At 38.0% G+C, this 26,024-nt stretch overlaps 2 long non-coding RNA genes across 7 annotated transcripts in view; one reads left to right on the top strand and one right to left on the bottom strand.

The window, feature by feature from the left end:
- LOC126863412 (uncharacterized) overlaps positions 1 to 5,468 on the top strand; it is a 55,247-nt gene extending 49,779 nt beyond the window's left edge. The window contains exons 2-6 of one of the 6 annotated variants that reach the window (XR_007688852.1): positions 951 to 1,930; positions 2,317 to 2,794; positions 2,983 to 3,076; positions 3,145 to 4,114; positions 4,602 to 5,468. This is a non-coding gene — a long non-coding RNA (uncharacterized LOC126863412). Of the gene's footprint in view, positions 1 to 950; positions 1,931 to 2,316; positions 2,795 to 2,982; positions 4,115 to 4,355; positions 4,510 to 4,601 lie in introns of all 6 variants that reach the window. The other 5 variants (XR_007688853.1, XR_007688851.1, XR_007688850.1 and 2 more) reach the window with 5 other exon arrangements.
- Positions 5,469 to 14,536: 9,068 nt separating this feature from the next.
- LOC126863417 (uncharacterized) lies at positions 14,537 to 17,181 on the bottom strand. Its single transcript, XR_007688857.1, has 2 exons — positions 17,008 to 17,181; positions 14,537 to 16,693 (listed from the first exon to the last, which is right to left on the bottom strand). It is a non-coding gene; the product is annotated as an uncharacterized LOC126863417 (long non-coding RNA).
- Positions 17,182 to 26,024: the final 8,843 nt, after the last annotated feature.

The following is a 26,024-nucleotide window of genomic DNA, read 5'->3' as shown; positions in this document are numbered from 1 at the left end:
TTTTAAGCGTTCGATTTAATGGAATCCTTTGTAAAAGCGGCGCTTTTAAACGGGAACCATTGCTCCCCGATCCTCTTATTTTGCTCATGGTTATTGTTCCTCGTTAAAAACACCGTAACCGCTAAAGCAGCCGACATAAAAGCGTTGTACGAATAATAGTAACTACTCTATGGCTCGTCTGCGTTCCACGATGAAGGGTGATAAAGTGAAACGAGACTCATCACGCGAATGGAGGAGACACACCACCTGTCAGGAGAATCAAAATCAGGCTGGATCAAAGCGCATTGAACACGGATTGCGTGCATCCTATCACATAAAGAGAATGTTTTTCTGTTGGCGAATCAGAACGCAAATTATGTAGCCATGCCCGAGAAAAGGGGACTATGAGTCAGAAACTGATGGAAGAAACGAGAGGAGACACAACGAAGGGAGTGTGGTTGATAGTGATAGGATCAAGTTCAATATGTACGGTAGAATCTTCGTTACCGACCATGACACAATATCCAGGTCCAAGATGTACCATTGACTTTAAAAATGTTTCATGTTACCTAAGGTTTAAAAAAAGAAACACATTTTCTCATAAATGGATCCCAGAATTCTATTGATACATCATAGAAAATATTTCTATTAAAAACACGAATATTTTAATTCATAATTAAAAAATATTTCTTAACCACTTAATAAGCACAGACGGGAATAGATTCTCTTTAGTATAATTAATTATCTTAATTCTCTACCTTCATGAACTACTACTACCATATCTTGTAAAGTATATATTGTACATCTATTTTCATTCTCAAGGGATTAGTGATAATATCTAAATATATTAAAACATTTAAATGTATTACGAGTTGTAACGCTTGTAATTTGTCAATGTTTTCATCTGTTTGCAACGTATTTGAAGCCATCGCTGGTAGACGGAAAAGGCTAAGTCGATTTTAATTTAACAGGAGGACAAATTAAAAGGCATCAATCTGGAGGGCAAAGCACTGCAGGAGATTAACAGTTGCTTCTCAAGGATCGGGAAATATAAGGGGAACAAGAGGGAAGAAGCTAACCCTTCGATCAAAACTACCAACCGCATATCCGATTCCCTTCGTTCGGAATTTCCGAAGGGAATCTTCCCCAGAGGGTGAACAGAGTCGTCTAAAAAATTCGCGGACCCTACATTTTCAGCGGATTGATCAATTAACGATAATTACACTGGCCTAAGTTTGCTGAGGAACGTCCATCTCTGTTCGTGGCAGTGGCAACTTGGAATTGATCTTGCGGTCGATGATTTTTTAATTTTGTTACCTTACGTTTTACCTTCATTCTGAATTGAGAAAATGAGGAACGTTAATTTAAAAAAGAAGAGGACAAATTAACACCATGGTTATAAATCAAAATGAAGATAAGTTCTGAAACAAAATAATAATGTACTGCAAAATAATCTCTTCAGTCAATGAGATTGAAATTAGCTCAATAATAGGAGAACAAGAAATAATATTATATTTAAAACTCTAAATCTCGTTTTTAGTATCCTCGTTATTATGATTGTTCCGCATTTTATCGTGTCAGCGTATGTTTTCTATACTAAATATTCAAATACTGAGTCACTATATTCACTGCCATCAACACAAACAACGTATCACCATTGAAAATAGCTATACCACGTGCCCATAAATTGCAGCGAAATAAAAATCGCTCCATTCGCTCGACCATTACTTTTATCTAGAAATTTTCAGATTTTTGCCGCGTGTCGTTTCGATCGGGCCACTGAAAGCAGTCGGCGGGTCACATTATCTGACCCGCGTCAATTTTTCGGAAAATCGGTCTCCTGCGGAATATTCCGACTGCGGGTCTATTATCAAAATTGATCGTCCCATAGCAGGATTGTCCAATCGTACAATACTAGTTCCTATTGAAGCATCTGGACCTCTAACAGAGGGTAAAACGATTGGTATCGAGTCGCATTGTTCGATAATGGCGGCTTCCCATAAGCTACGAGCAACTTGAGATTAGATTTCCTACAAAATCGGCTGATTTCTTAGGATAAACCAATTTTTTTCAAATTTTATGAAAGATTCGTGTTTAATTTTCGCTGTCCTACGTGTGTATTTAATGGCGCCATTTTTGTTCTTCTTTCATCTTTCTCAGCGAATACATTGAATTCATACGCTATTCATCGAACAGTGAGATGCGATAGACAGAAGCACGCGATGAAATGAAACTGAAAAATGATAACAATTTCATATAAAATAAATAGCCGATAAAGCAACAAGCGACTATCTAAAAACATAATTTTCTACATATGTACACATTTCACTCTTACAGAAATACGGACACTGTATTCTATATATCTAGTCGAAAGCATACGTCCGACGCTTATGGAAAATCCCACTTTTACAAAAGCTTGTAAAGTCGTGGCCTATGAGCAGCTGTCTTCTCATTGCAAAATTGTCGAACGAAGAACGAGACTAGTATTGGCTCTTGCCAATAACCCTCGAGCGAAATGATACTGCTGATCCAGCTATGCTTCCGAAAACACTTGGCTTGGATATTAGTATTGCTGGACCGCGGTTGAAAGGAGGATAACCGGGTATAAAGAGGAACACGAGGATGGAAAAGTAATGAGGCCGGTAATAGGTCCTTCGCGCGACGATAATGCGCCTCGGTTTCTGTTACGACCGACCACTGAATTGGAAGAATCCTGCTTGACATACTGCGATAACCTGATTCTGATTCAATCAGTGCGGAATATGGAGGAAGATAAGAAGAAGATTTTCTGGGAGAGTGGAGGAGATTGTTGCAGGTAATTGTGGTAATTGATTTATGAGTATTTGTTCTTTGCAGAATATTTTCTTCGTTTCTTTTGTTTTATTTTTATGAGAAGTGGCGGATATTGTTATGCTTTTGCATGAAGAAAACTGTACCCGGAGTTAAACCAATTAATTTTCGAACATATCCGTTTTATTTTCTAAATATGTTACTTTATTTCAGCCATTTTGTAGGTACTTGAGGTTGATAAATGTGTGCGTGCGTCAACAGAAGTCATTCATCAAGAGGAAACGACGCGTTTTACAAGAAAAAACTGGTAGAGTCTTTGCAGATTATTTAAAAGGAGTGGAAGACTCTTTGGACAACATTTTCTCTCGTTTCCAGCAATTAGCAGCCTTGACGCCAACTCATTAGCGGTTTATAAGGAAGTGAGCACATATAAAAGTTACTTACGCTTTACTTTGAGCCCCTCGTTTCACGAGGAAGAGCCAGCAACGTACAGTCGTACAAAGAATTTAAGTGAAGCTAATTTTCAGGAAAGCTGTTACGCTTCCGGCCTATTTCAAGCCACATTATTAACTTAAGTACAGCACTGTTTTCTTCTGTGCATTTTCCACGAGCATCCCCCACGCTCTCCCCTTCCCTCTTTATTATTGTATCTTACTGAACTACCTCCTTTCCTATTTAACTTCGATGGCTCTTCGAGTTTTCTTCAATCTTAACTTCCACTCCTGGATCACGTGCATTCTATAATTTAATGTTAAAGCTGGAAATTTGTTAATAAAGACAGATCGAAAATAAATTTGGAAGTTGCCAAGTTTGAAATTCGACACTGATTACTTCGATTAAGGCTTAGAAAGTAAATCTTCCTTCCCAAGACGAAGACAATCGATAAGATAATCAAGCTGTTGTCAATGAACTCTACTTCGAACGTTTCAAAATCGTGGAAATAATAATTAACGGTTTAAAATTCGACCAGGTCTCTGTGATCAATTAATTAAACAGAAGTTTCAACGAGGCAAATATAAAATTACCAAGCAATAAAGTTCGGAGGCAGGCGTGGTCCGAAAGACGAACTTTTAATCGCTTGGTCGGGAAAACTATCTCGTGTTTCACGTTCAAATTAGGCCACGTTAAAGGGGAGTCACAATCTGGTGTCAGACAGGTGAAGCTGCCCCACGAAGACTGGTCGCTAATTATTTCCGAATTAACGGCACATTAGTCTTGTGTCCCCATTACGACGTAGTTCGGACAGCATCCTGAAGCTTGGATTAACGTGAATGCAGGATTACCGGGGACAGAAATTAAACCCGATGTCGCTGTTAAATAGTTTCCACTCAGCTACCAAGTGACGGTAATGATCGTAAATTAATCGACCAAACCTACCTATGCGCGAATCGATAACGACTTTATTCGCATAGACGAAATTTATAAAAAGTATTTGTATACAGAAGATTAATTTTCCTTCGATGGAAATTTGATAAATCCGTGTATTGGTAAAGTATTTTTGATTCGTGAAATTACTTTTTGATGTTTGAGATAACATTTTTCCAATATCAGGCATTTTAGTAAGAATCGTTTCGTGATACCTTCAGAACCATAACGGAGTTATTCAAAATGATCATCGTAGAGAAGGTAGTTGTAACTGGTTTAACACGTTGACTACTAATGATATCATAACGCGTCATGAATTGCTTGCTATCGGAGGCCTACGTTGAAAAGCAAATGACCGACATGTATAGCAACTAAGTAAATCCAATCCAGAATTTCCTAAATTCTTTAAAAATGTCGTTAGAGTAACACCAAATAGAAGTCGAGTGTATAGCAAATCTTTGTTACAGGAGTTTCCTTAAGAAGGAAGCAAAAGAAGTCTAAAAGAGAAGAAAAAATAGAAGAAAGAAGAATGTAACAAGAGGCGAGAGAGTTCTATACAGAGAGAAGGCACGGAATTATATTTTTGATACGACGCAGAAGTTTCTCCCCGGGGACAGTAAGGAGAACGCATTTAACGTTTACGTCGTCGATAAGAAAAATCTCGTCGGGAACTGGTCTCGCTGTTGTAGGAACCCTCTTGCCGGTACTTTCGATGTCGAGGTGCTTCGTTAATTCGCCTTCAAGCTTGGAAATAATTTCCAGGCGGAGAATTTCATCAGGACGAGGGTAAAGTAGCCCTTGTAACGTCTGCCAGCCAGCTTAACACTCGTTTAAGTGTGCACGTATACGTACGGGACAGCGGTTTTAGTCGTCGCTGACGAAATATTACTTTCGTTATTGTCTGTCTCAGAGCGGCAGCAACAACCGGTACGAAGGGTTCTTCTCCCCTGTGAACTGTTTTAATTAATCCACGTCGAATTAACGGTTAAAGCATCACGAACTCGACAGACCTGGACTACCGTTCTCCTATCTCGTCGCGTAATCCTCTTACTTTATAGGATTCGTTATTGTACATACCTCGTTGACTATGATGCTCGAAAACCTTTCGCCGTTTATTTACGACCGATTCCTCAAATCCTCCCGCTACTGATTTTTCATTTTATCGTACGAACGATTGAAATCGATTCTATATTCGATGCACAAGCATAGGATATCCTATGCAATTGAAACGAGACGTATCTTTATATTTGGTGTTTCCATGATGTACGAATCAAGATAAAAAGGAAATGTTATACGAAATATAAATAAATAAGAATTCACATTCTACACAACAATGAATTCTTACATACATGTATTATATGTATTTCGTGGATTACAAGTTCATTTTTCCTTGTTCCCTTTCCTTGGTATTCTAATTCTGTTAGAATAATTTCAATTTTCGCACGAACCTTACGTGCGGTTAACGTCAAAAGAAGGGTCAAGTCAAAAGAAACACACAGTGTGCTTTTATTCTTCTATCCTGTGAAATTCGAAGCGTGACCGTGTCGAGACATTAGTAACCCAGCACAAACACGGAAGAGAGACAGGGTCACCGTTTCTATGCGTCACAAAGCGCATCGTTTGTCGATTTCCCCTCCTCTCTTAGCGCGCAAACGTAAATTAAAAATGCTCTGGCCCTTCCTCCAGCGTTTAATGAACGAACGACAAAAGAGCAGCCGTTGAAACGCGGCGCAAAGGCAGAGTTCCGACAAAAATTAATATCACCCTCTTCGCCGCCGACGCTTGTTACGCAAGCACGCGCACCACTTCCTACAAAAAGCGTGTGTAACGCACCTAAAAGTGTAGATTCGTGACTCGTTGCTGGCGAAAGTTCCGACCGTTCTTCCGGTAACTTGATTTTCGATCCGAACGAGCGCACGCTATAGCAAAATAGGGTTATTTCAGTCGTCTAAGCTTCGAAATCTTAGAATGGAATCTCCAACTTTCCACTAAATAATCAAACTGGCTGTACCTATATTACAAGACACCATTAGTCTTTAATACGAAAGAATGAGAAATATCATGTACTTATCATGCCCAGCACGAAAACAATATCAAAGACAATAAAATCATCACGATATCAAACCAATAAAACAATTAGAATGATCATGTGCTGTGGTTATTTGAGACAACCAGCATATCCTCCTGACTTAAACAAGTCCATCTTACTATATACCATAAAATATAATAAATTTTCGCTGAAAAATATTTCCTAAGTTCGATTGATGCAACAGATGAAGAAGGCAGCTTCGTTTTCTGCGACCCTAATATAAAACGACGTGAGGGTCGTATGTATGGTTCTAACACATTTTTGGTCGAATGGCGCGCGACCGCGAAAATTATGGACGTGCCAAAGTTCAAAGTGCTCCCTCCGGGCCCCGACTGTTGTTCCGCAAAAATAGCTAAATTGTTGACAAAGAAACGTGGCGCGATATCGTTGTCTCTAAATAGTAAACACGAAATATTTGTTTCCTCTTATGACCAATGTAATTGTTTCCTTGCCAATGGACTTTTCGGAATTTCTTGCAGATGTATGTATGTATATGTATCGTATATTGTGAAACGTATTAATTTTATGCAACAACTTTCGAATCGTTTGAATAACCATCTAGTCATCGAATAAACCAAAATGCATAAACTAAAAACTAAAGAATATAGAAAAAGTTTGAAAGAGAATAATGGAGTAAAACGTATATACGTGTAAATTGTTCGTTATTTCGCGGAATAAGGTTTCGGGAAGAATTCTTTTGGTATTAGTCACACGCCAGATGCATTAAGACATGACGTCATTTGGGAACGATTCATTGACATTTGCCAGCTTCGCCTCGGTTTCTGAATAGAATCTTTTTAAAAGTCGCGAGTGTAGCTTCCTGTCACGGAGACGCGTGATTGTTTGAAACCCGGCTGTTCTTGCGCGCGAAAAAAAGCTCACGAAACTCATTAGGCTTTGCTATTTGAATTTTTATCGCTCGCGTTTCACGCCTTCATTAAGTACCGCTGAAAGGCGGACTCGTTTTTCCTCACACATCTCGTCTATCGTTTCTTCGTTGTGATGCGGGTGTCAGTAGGTCAAGCCTGTTTTTACGTAGCACATTTCTCGCAGTTAAGAAGTGGTATCTGATTTATCAGGCGAAAGAAACTGTTTCTTTATTTTTTTAAAGTCGAAGCTTTTGCACGCCTCAATTCTTTTACTTCCATTACAGATACAATTTCTGATTAAGCAAGTAATTAATAGAAAATTTATATTTTCAGATAGTCATAAGGAAGGATTCGTTCGATCGTTTCGGTTCTCTTGCAGTTCATTTCTGGTAAAGATAACAATTTATCTGGTAAACAATTTATGTATCCAGATTGTTGAATTGATTTAATTTCACTGTAACAATTAATTTCTGGCGCTTCTTGCACGAATAACCTTTGACAAACATATTACTTATGAAATTAAACGTACTAATTATGAAACCAAATGGATGTATAGATTTAAAACATTTAAATTTGTTCGAAAAATTCACTTTTTCTCGTTGAGTGCCCAACTGAGTTTCATAGAGACGAACGAAGTTCAAATGTTTCGTCGTTGATCAGAGACGATTCCACGACGTGAACACGTTGAAATAGCGCAAAGGTCTGCCGTCAGGCTGTGATCATTATACACGCAGCTTTAATTACGGCGTTTAGGCAACACGGTCGAACGATCTGGCGACGCGAGAGAATTTAATTACACGGCAGGACGAAAAAGGCCACGAAGGCGAAAGTGGGCTGCCGTGTGCCTCCATACATACGGGATTGCGGGTTGGAGAAGGCAGTTGAAAGCAAAGGATGGCGGAGAAAGCACGGCTAGGGCAACCAAAATTAACCCGAGCACCAAGCCGTCGAATATTGTATGTATATAGATGCATCGCTATTGCGTAACGATCTTCCTGCAACAGCAATCAAGAATCTCGTAAGAGAGGAGAAAGAGAAGAAGAGGACCTGCGTGTACAGCGAAACGCAATTTTGTATAGCATCAAGTAGATGATCTTAATTCTATTCGTGAATTAAATTAGTGAGCTTACAAGTTGATTTATGTGCGTACGTGTGTGTAACCAAAAATACCTAAATATTGCCAAATAGTCAAGAATATCTAACTCAAGCCCTAAGAACAGAACCATATCGAAAGGTCTTCTTCGCTAAAAATTTTGACGCAAAAAGGAGCAACAAGGGTAATTCTCTGTAAAAAAAGAAAAAAAGAAAGAAGAAGTGGAAAACGAAAGCAAAACGGTATCAACGAGAGCTGATGAAAATGGAGGGGTATCGCGGCTCGAATGAAATAGCGGGCTATGGGGGTGTGCAACCACGCGGCTCGCGCGCAACGTCGATGAAGTAAAACGCAGCCAGGGTAATTGGCGCACCTTTCAGATGTAAATGCGGTTCGTTAGGGGGTTTCCACGAGCGATGCATCGCCGACGGCCACGCTAGGGTGTCGACAGCCACCAGGACTCGGCCAGTTGGAAATACTCCCCAGTCGTCCATATACCGACGCAGACCTCTGTCCAACGTTACCATTACTTCCTGCCACCCATTGGTTACGTATAACTCACCTAAGGTGTTAAATACCGTATCCACATTTTCGTGATAATATCAGAATGAACGGTTATAATTCTTTTGGATAACTGTGGCAAGTTTAATTCAAGCGAGGATAGTTATACGTAATTAATCAACAGAGTGAAGATGAAATGGCAAAAAGAATATGAAAATAAAATACCAGATGTGGATTCTGGCCTTTGTAACGTTAGGTCTTGTAAATTGTAAATTAAGGTGTAATGTTGCATTAAAGCAATATATAATTTGGAATTTTTTTTCATATATAAATTTATACGATTGAGTTTTATGCTTTAATATTGTGCTGATCAGAAGAAGTTGGAAAGATTTGCTTAAGGTGTTTTTAATTTCATTCGTTCTTCTATTTGAATTGTACAGAAATTACAGTTTAAAAATATGTATTATCGTGCTACAAATAATTTGCAAATATTATTTTGTATCGGAACAAATTGTTTGCTGAATGTTTTGCTTTATTTACGTATCGATTACATTTCAAATGATCAGAGGACGCATAAACACTCTTTGAAACATTTATCATGAAACGTTATGTCGGATATTACCTCAGTGATAAAATGATAAAGATAAAAACACAGAGCATTTTTGCAGTATAAAACGTTTTTAAAATAGCGATCGAAATTTTTCAACGATAAGCCAAAGTTAACTTGTATGAAAAAATATTCGTATTTATAAAATCGTTTCCTGCACTGATGGATTTTTGACGTTTTACGTGAAATAAAATATAGATATATATAAATTCTCGTTAACCCTTTCACGTTCAATATTGCAAATATTGGTGGTGTTTCAAAATGGCTATCTAACCATGAAAAAATCAACAAAATCAAGTGCTATCAAAACTAATATCACTTTTCATTTAACTATTGGACTACATACCATACTATCAACTGTCGTTTCAGGTAATAAAACTTTAATTTCACGTAGCTTTTGCAAAATGTCATAATATATTCCATCAAAGTATGCTTTTTCAATGATTATTTTGTTTTAATATTCCAGATTTAGAAGAATTATCAATTTTGGAATTGGGAAAGTCTTGGAACGGAATTGTTACGATTTCTTCATTTAGAAATTTCCTTCAAATAATTTATACATTCGAAAATTGTTCAGGAATAGGAAATGTCCTAAATTCATTTCATATGTATCAATCTAATACAAATGTTATTACTTATATTGATAACGAAATCATCAACACATGGTAAATGTCATATTATATATAATGTAATACAAATTACAAATAAATTACAAATTTTATCATGTATTAGGTTGATTGAATTTTTATGCTGACAAGAACATTGTTGAATTTTTAAGCTGGGAATAGAATTTTACTCATCTTGCAGGATCTAAGGCAAGTTATTCATGGACCAATCAACTATCAACTCCATATCGATCACGAGTGTCACAGCGGCGTACAAGTATTATTGACGGTACGAATTATCCCTCACATCACGATGAGATCTCTGGAATAGCCAATAGGGTAATATTGTAGTACACCCCGTCTAATTATCGTACGTGCCTAATTTCAAGGTACCGCGTTGAAACGCACTAACCGTAACTAACGCTGATCGGTAAATGCTATTAATCTGCAGCTTGACTTCTGCTAATCAGCAGCCTACAAAACACCAAGTTTCCCTTCTCCGTCACAAATTATAGAAACTTCATTGGCAATGTAAGGATCGCACATAAGTTCTGCTTCGATTTTCATTCATTATGGCGACATTCATTTGTAGTCAGAATATTTGCGTAACTTTTTTTATGTCAATATGCATGAATTATGTAAATTTAAAAAAGATGAGACGAAGACGATAATAGATAGTGAAAACGTAAATTTAGCATTTGGAAGAGGTTAAAGACATTTCCTTAAGATATTTCTGAGTGCATAAATTATTTTGAAGAGAATTGTAAATAAAGAAATTACAACACCTCTATTCTAAGAATTATTGAATTTAGAAATTAATAATTCTTAGAAATCTAGGATAATGAAACAAAGTACCCGTTGAGAAAGTATATTGTTTGATATGGAAACTTAATTAAACATACGACAGTTTAAAGAAGCCACGTGCAATTAAATTTTGTATAAAACGACGTTTGATGTGTACTATCATAAACCAATAGCTTAACCACATCAATACACTCGATATTCAGCGAGCAATAATCATCGATAACAGAAGCAATCGAGAATCTCTAAGCTTCACAAAGCTTGTAATCGGTCTTATTCTCGCTTGTTGGCGATTACACGCGCAAAATACCTGACCAGTCTTTCATTGAATCGGTGGGTGAGGCCGTTGATGAAAATTTATCAATAGTGCTTACGATCTAACCGCTTCGATGTTCCATTCCCTCCCTCTATTGATACTGTTTCACGGGTGATCAGAGATTGGCGGCAATCGATTAGCAATTACGAGCAGATAATTACCGTGCTGGTCTATACGGGATCGTGTTCGTCACGAGACCCTCCGAGGTGTGTTTCGAATCTCGGCGTACAACGCTCCTGATAACGCTCGTAACTAATCGATATCGCATTTTCTCTGTGTCAATAATCGGGATCGACCCTCTAAAACGAGCTCCTCCCTCTATCACGAAAATATCCCTGTGAAAAGGAGATGAACTCGCTGGCGCGTTCCATTCGCGCGGACGCACAGCTTCCAATGGGAAACGCAACCTTTATTCGCGACCCCGTCGTTATTTATAATGGCGGCCGCCGTTATTACCGTTGTATGAATGATGGAGAAAAATGGACCGTTCGAAGGCTGTTTTCTGATCAATTTGAACGATGCCTTGAAAAATATCTCTTTCGAAGCGTGTCAATGTATGGAATAGAGACAGATGTAAAAGTTAAATGAAAAATTATGAAGGTATGTTTCTATCAATCGTGAGTAACTATGTTATAGGATTCATTGATTGTTTGAAAAGATTTTGATGTTCCTATGTTTGATTTTATAACGATTGAACGTATAATTGTTATTTATGTCGAACAAACGTTTCCCGATCGGATTTTTATTTGGAGTTTGAGAAAAAATTTATTTTAGTAAGAAATTAGTAGTTATAGAATTATAAATTCAATATTATATTAATATTCAATATAAAATGTTAAATAAAAACTAAAGAAATTATTGTTTTCAATGATTACAAATAAATAATTGCGATCTGAACATCTGCATTATACATCTGAAATGTTAAAAAAAATTAGAATAAAAATAAAAATAGATAACCCCTATGAAAAAATAACATTTATTTATATTAAATAATTATCATACAACATAAAATACTATTACCTAAAAGGAGTGCAGAAAACGCTTATTGAATTGAGTTCGATTCACTTAGATTTCAATAAGCCGCATACAAATTACACGATCGGTGTATCATACACTGAATCGCTGGCTATTAAACGAATTGAACGTCTGGTTCTCGTTTAGCTTCGCGAGAAGCCACCGATTCTGTGTCGACAAATACCAGTTAACCAGTGTCTACGCCTGTACTCGCTTGTTTTAATTTCATCATAAAGAACCGACTCGTTTAAACGATATATGCTAACACCTGCAGCAGCCCCTAACACCGACTAGCCACCCCTTCTTTCTCTACGCAGCGTTTTAACCCCTCTAACGCTTACGAATACGAGTAGCCGGGATTATTGTATTCGCAGAGGCAAACCGAGAGGGGGAAAAAGTGACAAAAACGAGCACAGGAAACAGAGAGGCGGAAAGGGAACGAATGGAAACGTATTGCTGGTAGGAAATGAATTTTTACGATATTTACTTTAAAAGTTTTTTTTCAGCAGTGGCTGGCTGGTCGTTACCGACTTCCGCGGCCACGTTTTTCCATCAACGAACCAAGATTCCGACGCGGAATATCCGAATTCCCGCACACGGCCTCGGGGACAAATCGTTTCCGACCGATCGAGCCGAACGTCTAGACGAAATCGTTCGAATCGCGCCTATCGACCCGGGGCTTCCGCTCTTGGTCCCTCGTTTCGAAACTGAAAGTCGCGGGAATTATTGTGGTGAAGAGGAGCAGGAAGTTTAAGGCGTCTCGTCGGTGACGTTTATTGCGGTCGAAATCGTGATGTTTCAGAAAGTTTCACGAGTAAATAATCTGTGTCGTTACATCAATTCATTAACGCTAGAATTAAAAAACCAGAGAAAATGAATGGTTTCAGATTTTTTGAAATCTACGTAAATAGCGTATTTGTAAAATTGAACAATTTAGAAAATTACTCCTCGTTTATTTAACTCTAACTAAAGAAACACTTGAACATATTGTTGAAAATATTATTAGAGAGTATTTGTTACGTCGCGTAACCCTCTACCTAGCCGAGGCCACACACCGCTGGCAATATGGCTACCAGATGTCTTCGGATACTCGCAGCGTATCTTCCATGATTTCAAGGACCTTCCATAAATCACATAGATTTCATAAAAAAGGTCCTTCAAACGAAACAAACATCTGGTTCGGAGGAATTTCTAGAGACTATTGTCTACCACGGCTTAACAAGGGAAAGTTAGTTTTTGTCACGTCCGCTGCAACTTTCCTCTCACTAACCACTTTCTCTCGAGGGCGGTTAAGACCCTTCGTTTAACCAATTAAAAACGAAGCCTATTCCCTCACTCTCCTAAATAACATCGGCACCAACGAATCCGATGGTCCCGTGCGCTAGACAAACTCATCCTTAGCTCTCCTCCGAGACAGCATCGTCTTCCAAGAGTACTGTTTTTTGCATCCTTCGAACGGTCAACATCCTTCGAGCGGGTATACACACCCGCAGATCACTCAGTCACTCATCTCGTACATACGCACCAGTGTAACTATCCTCGTTATAAGTTGTGGAATAAACGGTGAAATATAACTTACTACTGTGTCATATTCATATCAACCACCTCGCGTGACGCGTTTTCCTCGCGACCGCGTCTCTCCGCGAACGGTCGTAACAGTATTGTTTTATTTAATAGAATCTTATTTATGAATTCATGAGGATCCCCGTCTACAAGGCTGTGCTAAAACACTTATAAAGCAACAAGGTAAGTCTGACAAATCATTAAACATTTTTAAACGTTGCTTGAAGAACAGAATATAATGAAATCGATGAAATCCTAATCTTCAACACTATCTCATTACAATTTTTCTATATGTATTAGTTTTCTATATACGCGATATCTTATTATTATCGAATAATAGTTCAAAAAATTATTCTTTCTCTGATAAAGTCCTACACGTATAATACGATAGCGGCTTTTCGAAAAGTCGCGACAGACAATAGATGTGAAAATCGAAACTTTTTCGATTCGGCGTCGGGAATGTAAACTCGCCTGTACCGTGTATTATGCATGCCGGGAAATAGAGCGTGTAGAGCGGTTCCATACGCGTCCACGTTTTCGACACGCTAACGTGTCCGGGGTTGCAGTCGGGGCTCGGAATTCTGATAATCACGTTACACTGAACGAGTTGTAAAATTCATGCCTCGTAAATACGAAATCGCTATTGACGGTTCGATCTCGATAGCCGAGTCCTTTCTTTTCCATTTACAAACGTTGAAATCGATTTATTTGCTCTTCGCACACCGTTTAAGTAAAACTTTCGATAAATTTGATGAAGCGAATAATTCTTCGCCACGATCGAATAAATAAATGTTGAATTCAATTGCATTTGATTGAATACAAATGATTGAACGAGTATACTTAACCTTTAAATGTATGATTCTTTCAAATATAATAAAGCACGCTTTGAAATTGTCAATTTATGTGTCATAAAATTATAGAAAAGTAATTTAAAACATATATTGTATTTTATTTTTTTTTTTTTTTTTGTTATTGACCTATATACATATTGAAATTAGGATTATACTCTTATATGAATTAATAAATTTTAAATTACCTTAACGTAATGATATCCTTTCGTACTACAGCGAATGGACAACAATTTCAGTATCGTTTATGATAATGAATTGCGATTACCCTTTCGTGGTCGTTTCATACAAATGCGATTTTTTTTATTAATAACCGTAAACTATTTCCAAGTCATTTGATATTTTTATTAAATGTAATCAATATTATTATTTGTTGTTGATACGTAGAGAGAGAGAGAGAGAGAGAGAGAGAGAGAGTTGATGCAAAAGAGGTTTGCGAAGGAAATAAGCATTTTACGAGTTCCATTACGAACTACGGTCGGTTCTTAAGCAAGAAGTTTTTATAGATTCTAAAATGGCAGAACATCCCTTCGAGATTCCGAGAGCTCTTCACCGTTTCGTCCTTACGACGATAATACTTTATGCAACTAAGTAGGATCTTTCGCAGGAAACTTGGCTACTTCTGTAAGTCTTAAGTTTTCCGTCTCAAGTATCGGTAACGACGCATTAGAAGTAAATTTTTGTAAGGAATTACACGCACTAAAATTAAACAACGAGCATGAACATCGTACGAAAAAAAATATTATAAAAATACAATCCTACATAAAGATCTAAGGAGTTTGAGTTTTGTCAACGTAATCAACTAATGTCATATGATTACCAAGGCAATTTGATTGTATGCCCATACGTATCTGCATCTTCTAGCCGACGTTCGAGAGAAGCTTCACTATCGGTATGAGAGATAGACGATAGTAGCTATTGAGACGCGGTGTGTAAACTCAGACTACCAGCTTTTAGTTGATTAACGCACGCCGACCGTGACTCACTGTGGATCTCGAGTACAATGAAAATAGCTTCTGCCGGAAAGACAGATTACTCCAGATTATTGACTTTCGACTTGCACCGGGAAGGAGCGAGTCGGTCCGGATGAAGAAAAGAACGGATAAGACGATGAATTCCGGTGCCCCGGAGTCTAACTCGATACGGGACTATACTACTGTTTCTCGGAAATTCTAACCAACGCTTTCGCTTTACGCTTCAGAAATTCTACATTTCCTTTTTTTTTTTTTTAATACATACAATAATGATAAAGTTTGACAACAGAACTTGTTACCGAAATTTATAAAACGACTAATAAACTACAATATATATAGTATTATAATATATATTATGTTTCGCACGTGTAGAAAATCTATAGAATAGAAAATCTGATACCAAAAACGCAAAAAATCTTATTCGCAAAAAAATAATTACTCTCTGAAAGGTTCGTTTAAAATTCTTCGTTACTTTATAGCACTGTCACAGGATTAAAACAAAGATCTGCCTCGAAAAGGTTCAAATCCAACGTTAGAACGTTATCACCATTGGTAATCGATCTCGTAAAACTGCATCGCTTGTCAGACTGCTTCCATCGCGGTATAAATTGCTGCGGATAAACAGGTGGATGTGCACGCGATGAGACGAGGCGCTGTTAAGTGGAAGCTAGACTACAAAGATCTACGTCGTCTAGGCGTGTGTTACGCTCTGTAAGAAGGAATTTCGTCGACGAAAGAGAAAGGGCAAGACGAGAGAAGGACCAACAAGCATCGTGAAATAGAGAGAGAGAGAGAATGAGAGAGAGAAAAAGAGAGAGAGAGTGAGAGAAAGAGAGAGAGAGTGAGAGAGAGTGAGAGAGAGTGAGAGAAAGAGAGAGTGAGAGAGAGTGAGAGAAAGAGAGAGTGAGAGAGAGAAGGTTGGAAGAGGTACTGGGGGATGGAAGGTGGAAAGGGGACGAGCTTGCTCAGCAGATTGGTATCAATGGAGACAAATTGAGTTGGCCGGTGATCGATGAAGCTCACCGGCCGTGACGCGAAGTTACGGTAGCGTGCACAACGTTTTCCCTTCCTTCTCTCCTCTCCTCGCGTTTCCACCAACGATGTAGGGACTGTCTCTTTCTACAACGGCATTCGTTTGAGAACATATCTCGTAGAACGTAGTATCACAGCCACTATATCGCCCGTGAATTTACACGTTCGCCTACAAACGGTCCGGCTCGATGGTCTCCGGAATTCGGTTATCTTTCAGACACCCTTCGAGACGATGAAATCCAGCTTCCTAGAGAACGATGAGATATTGGTTGGATGATTTTGTTAGTGAAGGTAGCTGTCGCGGTCCTAACTTGCGTGAAATGGAACTACAATGCGTCTCGTAAGTGTAAAATCACACTCAAATTTGCAATTCTCAGATGATTTAGCTAACGAAGCTTGTTGAATCGATTCTAACTTTGGCGAAATGGAAATACCTAAATGTTCTGTTACTTCAGCTGCGTTCACAAAAATTTGCATGGATAGTCGTAGTTTAGTAATGAGATAACACTATAAAGAAAGGAATGTTTCATTAAACTACCAAAAAGTCCAGAGCACACAAACCTCAGGATTCTCATCAAGATTCCGCGATTTAACCGCGTGTTCTTCGCGATATCCTTCGTCCAGCCTCATCTTTTGCAAATCGTGTACGCGAAGTCTTGGAAAAGTTCCTTCGCCGACGATCGACTTACATGCATAATAAATCGTCGTCTGAATATCTACGCGAACCGCGTTGAATCGCACGAGGACGCAGTCAGTCGACTAACTCCTCGAAACTAACGTCATCCCAGTGCAAACATCGCGATACAATCAATCCAATTAACCTTTTAAATCTTAAGTTACATCATCGTTTTCTATCCAATGCAATTTTTATTCTGTATACTTCTCAAACATTCCAAATATTAGGTCGCCCGAAAAGTTTCTTTCGTTTTATAAGGAAATAATGGATGCACAACATTTTCCGTTTTATATTATTTTATGAAATTACGTATGATCCATTTTGTTCTATCAAAATAAAGATCACAACGTTCGACAGATTAGGTCTCATGTTTGTATAAAGATGCATCCTTGTAAAAGACGGGTTTGTAAAAGATAGACACCTTTTGAACAATCCAATGTAAACATGTATTACAAACTGATAACAATCTTTAACAATGTGACTTTAGAAAACATGGCATACAAAGAATGCACATTGTAAGGAGTGTGTGTATTATTAAAATTGTCTTAAAACATCTACAATAAAAATCGTGTAATTCGGTACATAAAGTGTTAAAAATACATACGTGTCATATGTTTGCGTACACATGTATTAGGTATTAGGTACGGGATAACTGGATGACCGAAGCAAAAGGGGGTTGAAGAGGTAGCATGCGGAACGAGGATGGGTATCCAACTGGTACAAGCGCAGTACGAAGCGGGTTTCTATCAAATTATAAGTTGTCACACGGATGACGACGCAGCAGCGACGAGCTGACTACTGGCTTAGCTTTCCCAGTTAACGCCGCCGCCAATCAGGCCCACCTCCACCTCCACCTCTTTTCATCCTATCATCCCCTCTGTGTGTTCCTTCTTCTCGGGGTTTGCCTTTCCTTCTCGTTTCCTCTGTTACGAATTTCCCTCTATCTCACCATCTGCGTACAGAGTCTTTCGTCTCGATGTTTGATCGTCGTCGTCATCGTCTCTGTCCTTCGTCGTTCGTTTCGTCGTACTGTTCGCGACACAGCGCTGTCTCTTCCGGTTCTTGAGCGCGCACACGGAAGGAAGGAAGCAACGGTAGGCGCTTCACTGCCGAGGATTTGCATACGAGGAATTTATAATTGGCTACTGTTTATCTTATGCCAGACAAAGAGAGAGAGAGAGCTGCTCCGTCATTTTACCCACTGGCCAGGGACGTTCATCCACCTTCGTTAGCTCTTTGCCCGAGTTCACCAGAGAAATCGGGACGTATTAAACACGAAAACCTTGGCAAGAATTCCGCAAGCGGAAATCGCTGCTCTTAACAAAGACAACATCGACCATATGTTAGAAAGAATAACTATAGCCGGTATGTGCGCACAGTTTTGACAGTTTTAGATTGAATATTCATTTGAGGTTAAAATTATTAATTAGTTTTTGGTTAAAGTGGGTTGGAATAATTGCAGATTTCAGCGTGACGCCGAAAATCAGTGATTGTAAATTGAAATTTAGTTTTTCTTTAAGCAAAAGTACCCATATTTATACTGCAGGATTTGAGAAAATTTATATTTTTATAATCAAAATTATAGTAGAATCTGAGCAGAATTTTTGGTTATATTACTCTATTAAAAATTACAGATACTTACGAGTTACTCTATTCTTCGTATTGTATATATTTTCGCATATTATTGCATTTTAAATTTCCCAAAAATGTATTGTAGTATCGTGGAAACTAAAGATATAAATTTTTTCCCGATTACTTACAATTTATTAATATTGAATTCAATATACAAATATAAATTGGACAGAAAACGATGTTTGTTTAACTGAAACTAAATGCGATATTTGTATCTATATCAAATAACTCTACAGTTATTTGGCAACTCTCCTCACAACGAATCTAACACTCTCTCTCTTCTCACTCTCTCTCTCTCTCTCTCTCTCTCTCTCTCTCTACTCTCTACTCTCTACTCTCTACTCTCTACTCTCTACTCTCCGACGTCTCGATCAACTCTGACTCTCGCACACTCTTACTTTTCGACTCGCATACTCTGACCTCTCGGTCATTTCTCCTTGAAACACGAAACCGTCCTTCTGCTCTAACGTTGTTTGTTATTTTTCTCATATCTCTGTAAGAAATAGGTGACTGTAGTCACATAGGCGCTCTTAAATATAAACGAACCACAGAAGGACGACGTACACGGTTTTTTCTAATTTCAACCGATCTCTAATTCAAATTACTTTACGATATTACAGTATTTTATGTAACGTAAAATCGCATAATTGTGAACTTACATTGATTGGTAGATTATTACGGAAGAGGATCCAAATAAAAAAAAATGGAACATACCGTATCCAAGTGACCGAATTCAATAAATGTAACGATATTGCTTAGTAAACTATGACATATTAAATCGAATTATCTGTTACATCTAAATTTGTAACATCGAGATCTAATAAAAACTCGACCAAAAGAATGAGACTAATAAGAATTTTTCGTTCGAATAGAACGTCGAATAGATGTACGATGGTTTCAGAGTATATTTTTAAAAACTATTAATTTTGAGTGAAATCCAGGTTTGCCAAGGATTTCTAGGCGAAGTTCCAAGCATATGAGCCTCGAAACGAGCCCGCTACGATTTGGCAGTTCTTCCATTCTGTAGACACACCCATCGGGGGTGAAAAGATATCGCGATATTATACGATGATAATGGGGCCCGTTCAATAACACTGTGAAGAATAATAGCAGCGGCATTGTGTTTAATGGCTAGGGTAGTCTACGAAGGGAATCGAAGCTCCAGGTTTATCGTGGCGCGGTAGACGTTAGGGTTCTCCCGGTTGACGAATAGCCACGTCGAACCGGTCTTGTCGATTCAGTCTCCTGATTTGCGAACATCGCGAATCGAGTTCAACAGATTTGTAATTTTATGTTACCGTTCTATCTCTGACGACGTACTATTCCATTTTCGAATCTGCTTTACATCATGTTTGTCGTTGAAGAATTAGCCTGCAGTATGAATATGATAATCTTTAGTATAGAAGAAGTGTTAAATATCGTGGCATTGAATATTTAGGTAATTTGATAAATAATTGATTATTTAAACACTTTTGTCTCTGTGAAATGTATACTTGTAACAGATATCTTGTACTCTTTTCACATATTTTCGGATCTGTTTTAAGCTGTATCAATGTAATCAAGATATTGGAGCATTGTGACAGTGATAATGAAATTCCAAAATGTGGAAGTATACCAGACTTCCAGTATAACACAATTCCAAATGTGGAAGTTATAGTCATTTAACTAAGACGATTTCACAACGACCATACGGCGATGAACAATCAAACTTTGCAACTTAACGTTTGCAATTTACCGAAACACGACAAATCCCATCATGCAAACCAGATATCCGATTGTAAATCGTTTCCTAAAACAGCGAACCTGAACGAACCAAACAATTGGTATCGCGACTATCGTCAACGATGCTGCGAGTAGCAACGTTAGCAACACGGGACGACATCAGCAACGGGAGCTTTGGGGTCAGACGTAGCAGCAGCAGCGGCTGTGCCCTGAACCAACCAGCGCCGCATCAAGTATCACTCTATTTACCCGTCAAATATTTGTGCTTTTACCGTGGAGCGCGTATCCGAGACTCCTCTCCTCGCTCCTCTCAGCTATCTACTCTATCCTCTAGTGCCACTTTGTATACAGTGAACACCGTCGGCTGAATTTCCCTAACGAAAACTTGCCGAAAATTTGCAATTCGTAAAGAGGCAGCAGGGCCTCCCTTCTTGTCGACATCGAAAGGAAAGGAGGAGGAAGAAACGAGTTCGCTTCCGCCTCTGGAACAGAGGAATCAGGAACGTTCAACGGTAACAAGAAGGAAATAGAGGAGGTTTAAAGGTGTTTCGCAGTTTCCATCATTTCGAGATCGATATACGCGACACTGGAGTCTGAAGAATCGTCTTGCTGAGGCAACCTAACCCCAATCTTATCAGAGATAAAATTGTAATCACAGTAGAAGCTTCAGATAGATACGCGTAATACCTAGATAACGTATTCATAAAAGTTTTCTATAGTAGATACTTAAATATTTTTGTAAGCCTTGAAAATTATGTATACATAGTTGCTTGTGAAAATATTCTAATACTTACCGTAGAAAATTTGTATGAATATATTACGTATTTTATATGAAACTTTCTGAAACTTTATTAACACTGTAATTATAAGTATTCATTATTCAGTTTACTAACACTGTAATGGTAAGTATTCAAATACCCTCATAAGCTGCAGTATTACAAAAAATTCCTTTCTTGGTACCATAGAATACAATGATACTTCAAACAATCTTGCAACATTATATAAATGGATCCAATACTGTTTACGATAAAAAAACGACGAGAAGGAAGTTGCAGAATGAAAAAACTAACGTGTTGGAAAACTAAAGGTACCTTTCACGTAAGAAACTGGTTGACGATTGCGAAGACCCGTGCAGCCGGTAGGCTGGTCACGGATGTGACGCACGAATGGGTACCACATAGTTCTTCTTTCTTTTTTTCTTTCTTTTCCGTTCCCTTTTGGCCCCTTTGGCTATCCACCCCTGGGAATCCTAATATCTACGTTTGACGTCATGCCAAATACGTACCCTTACTCGTCTGGAATAAGTCACGAGCGACGCCGCAATAGAGGATTTGAAGCAAACGTCGAAGAAGAAAAAAGAAGGTCTTGTAATACAGATGTCCAGAATCTTCTTGACGACGTATTGTATTGCAGCTGTCCCTAGTATGAAACACGGTTATCGTTAAACAACCAGAGAAATAACTAGAATTTCGTCCCCTGGACACACATGGAATTTATAAGCAACCGATGAGCCGCTTGATTGGGTGCTTTTCAATTGGAAAAACTTTATCTTATACAGAAAATGAGAAAAGATGTCGTACAATATTAAAAAATTATAACATAAATACAGAATAACAACGAATTAATCAGAAGCAAATGGCTGATATTTGTATTCGTTCTTATTTGAATGCTTTGAAATGAAAAACCAGGATTTTATTTTATCGTAAATTTCTCACTGATTGTTTTTAATTTTAATAAATGCGTCATGAATTGTTTATGACTCAAGAATGTCACTCGGAAGAAGAAAAAAAGGGAAAAAATGAAATATTCTTTAGAAGTTGAGATATGAACATAGTGGGAGTTTCGTCGATTATAAACGCCACAACGCAATGTCTAGACAGGCAGATTCACCAAACGCATTATACGACTTGATTTCTACCGGACGACCGCAGGTATTGTGGCATTGTTCAGCCGCTGATTGGAATTTAAATTTTATTCATAGGCTCGTTTATATCCGGCCAGTTATGTATTCAAATCGGACCAGCGTCCAGCTCGTGCGCGTGAAAGCCTGTTGGTACGATTCCGCTTACCTAACCCAGACCTACTCGAATCCGCCAACGTTCGCGATAATTTTCTCGATTTCTATATCGAAATCACCCAACGTCATCGGTCAGTTTGAAAAGTGGAAATGCGTTGATTTCATTCCAATCATTTTTATCCAACAGAAAATGTTAACCACCATATCTGCTCAATAGACATCGATCTGTGACATGTATAGATATATCAAATGAACAAACGTATTGTTTCCATAAAATTATTTATTTAGAGCAGAAAATTCTAAAGTTTACAATAAGAATTTCAAGACAAGAATATTTGCCACTTCTAAAATTTTAAGAGTGCAACTAACATAAAAAGATACATATTAGGTTGGTGCATATCAAACGTTTTATACATTAAAACATATGCGTAGTTTCTTAAAAAAATATATATTCAAAGTATATAATAGCTAATGCTATTAGAACCATGGAAATAAAATAGACAAGTGCTGGAAGAAAGAAACAAGAAGAGAGAAAGAAGGATGAAAGTGATGCAGAGACAAATAACATGCGGGAATAAATTACAACGGTCGCGGGCTGCGAGAAAATTACGGCGGGGCGCGACGGCGCGAAAATATTCGGGAAACTGTCCCGTTGCGGGCTGATGATTAATAAATCAAACTCTCACGCACGTCAAACAGCCATGATTGTAATTTGCTGCGATTGCTCGCGTTTCGCGCCGGTGTCCGCGTGATACCGCACCGCGAACAAAGTAACGAGGAGGGAGATGCAAAAGGGGTGAGTTTATGGTGAAGGGGGTGGGGCGAGTTACAAATTAAAATGCGCATAATTACGTGGCAATTATGACGTTTGCTTTTCGTCGATGCCACTCTCTGGCTGCTGCGTTGCTTGCTAGCTCGTGAAACGCGTTAATAACCTCGGTTTCGTTGATAATTCCCACCGCATTGATTCGTTTCGAGCCTCCAATTCTTCGGTTTCGGTTGAAGAAACAATTCATCGAAAGAGAAATATTTAATAGTGTTATTCAGAGTAAGAAATAGTATAATCGTTTCCAAATTCGATTGACATAACATGTACTGTGCACTGCTAGAGGGAAGTCCTGCGAAAGGAATGCGGATCCGATTGGTTGTTTCTGACAGACTCAACGCCATCATAAAGATAAACACACGTATTGACCGAAATACAGTTGTCATTATACAGAGTGTCCCAATTATGATGGTACAATATGGAGAGAGTGATTGTACATGATAAAATAAATCGAAAATATGCAATAAATTTTGTTCTTTTGAAGCTTCGTTTTCGAGAGAGTCGACTTTGAATTTGGTTAAACAAATCACGATCAAACCACATGCAATAGGTTTATGAGTAATAATAAAGTATATAATTCTTAAGATTTACTTTATTAATGCAAAAATTGATGAAAATGCTGGCCATCATGCTGCACATATAGATATGTTCGACTCTCGAATTCTCGGAGGAAATTTAAAGTCCATTTTCTCGAAAACAAAGCTTCAAATGAACAAAATTTATTCCATATTTTCGTCCTATTTTGTACAATCACCTCCTCTAGGTTGTACCATCAATATTGGGACGCCCTGTATATTATCACATATACGAATAAAATGATATAGCAACGTGCGGTGATGAGCGATAGGGTACAGTGTCTCCGTTGCTCCTGCGCTGTCCTGCTAAGATTGCGCTAACTAGAAATATTAGTCAGACGACTCTATTCAGTAAAATGTTCGACACGCTTGCAAATATTGATTTGGTAGATAGTTTGCGTAAGATGACGGAACGATTAACGTTCTGATTGGTTGATAATATGTGCAGTCTGATATTTCTCAACCCAATCATCTCTTCCTTGTTTTTTAATCGAATGCTATTGATTTCACACAGCTAGTTTCGATTTCCCGGATTCTCTCAAACATGATACATTTCAACATCCGGATTAAACAATAATCTGTATCAGCGAATTTTCGCAAATTAACTGCAACCCACGAGAACTGGCTTCTGGTTGACCACCGTACACCAAACCTAGTGTTGGCGCCATCGTCGATGATAATCGGCTTGGATTTTGGATTTTTCGACGTACAACTCCCTAACACGGCGAAATTTCACTGCTGACACCGAAACGCCTCGTTAATGTCGATGAATTGGAGAAACGTGCAAGGGGACGGCACAGTGCGTTTCGTGTGCGTATCGAATTTGTGAATGACACTAACGAGTAAATAATACACGCGCTACGTCGACGTTAGCAAACAAGTCGGTTCATTATGCTCGTGTTTTCGCCGTCAGTACATTTGATTACTAATATTTGATCGATTCGCGCGTTGATTTTCGCGACACTGCGAAATATTTTCAATTATTCCGCGTTATATCGTCATGTCGCGTCGGTGGGATTCAATCGATTACACGCAGACGAGTTGTACCTGCAGTATATGTATGTATATTAAAGTACGCTCTCTTTAGTTAATTTAATTTGAGTTAGTTTCAAGTTTCGAAAATTTTGCGCATACTATTTCTAGACAAAAGGGCAAGTTAAAAGTTAGTGAAAATTTGCAATAAGGAAAATTTCTTTTGTTATACCTATATCTACACTGTGATATTGCTTATGATATAGTTTTCTTCGATAAAAGTCACAAATCGCCTGCATTTTAATTAATTTTCTAATATTCGACTATAATGAATAAGAATATCTAATGTAACGTCAAAAATACCGAATTTTCTAATACGAACTAATTTCTAAATATCAAGGAATCATACATACACATTGCAAATAAAATATAAATGAAAAAATACTGAAATAAAGTGAAATGAAATAAAGTTACATAATTTGATTTGATCAACATCACGCGAATGCATTAAACAGACAGGCATTTTCTCTTTAATGCTACATAACAAACATGTTAATGAGGTAGAACATATATAACATTACTGAGTATCAGAAGTCTGGTACTTTTAGTTGGCTGGTAATGAATCGTTTCGGACACGGTCCGATTCCTGGCTCGTGGTATCCTTTCGCGCTAGTTCACACGATTTAGATCCAGTATAATAACTAGCGGAACAGCGTCACTAACATCGACGTCGCGTAGTTTGAATTTTAGTTTAATTGAAGTTAAGTGTCCATTAGAAACTCCGCTTTCTGTCAGTACGTACCGCCAATGTTGGCGTTACAATTCAAAAGTATCCTATTTGGAGAACCGCACTATGTCCGTCATTTAAATGCGGTTACCAATATTATCAACCGCAACGGCAATACTCTACCGTTTCCATACTTTGCCAAACGCCGCACAAGCTTCTGTATTTATAAATTTAACTTTTCTCCTGATTCATTGGAAATTCTGGTCTACGCATCGAAATGCTATTTCGTGTAAACGTCATTCCGTTTATTTAACAAATGTTTCTAGCACAAATTATCATCGTCTGATTGATCGTGATAGTAATCTAAATTATATATTTATTCTTTTAAAATATTTACACGTGCGTACTAAGTTCTCAACAATGAAAATAGT

The sequence above is a fragment of the Bombus huntii genome, chromosome 3, assembly GCF_024542735.1.
Source record: "Bombus huntii isolate Logan2020A chromosome 3, iyBomHunt1.1, whole genome shotgun sequence".
Taxonomy (NCBI): domain Eukaryota; kingdom Metazoa; phylum Arthropoda; class Insecta; order Hymenoptera; family Apidae; genus Bombus; species Bombus huntii.
Note: the sequence above shows the minus strand (reverse complement) of the source record. Positions and strands in the feature narration are given on the sequence as shown.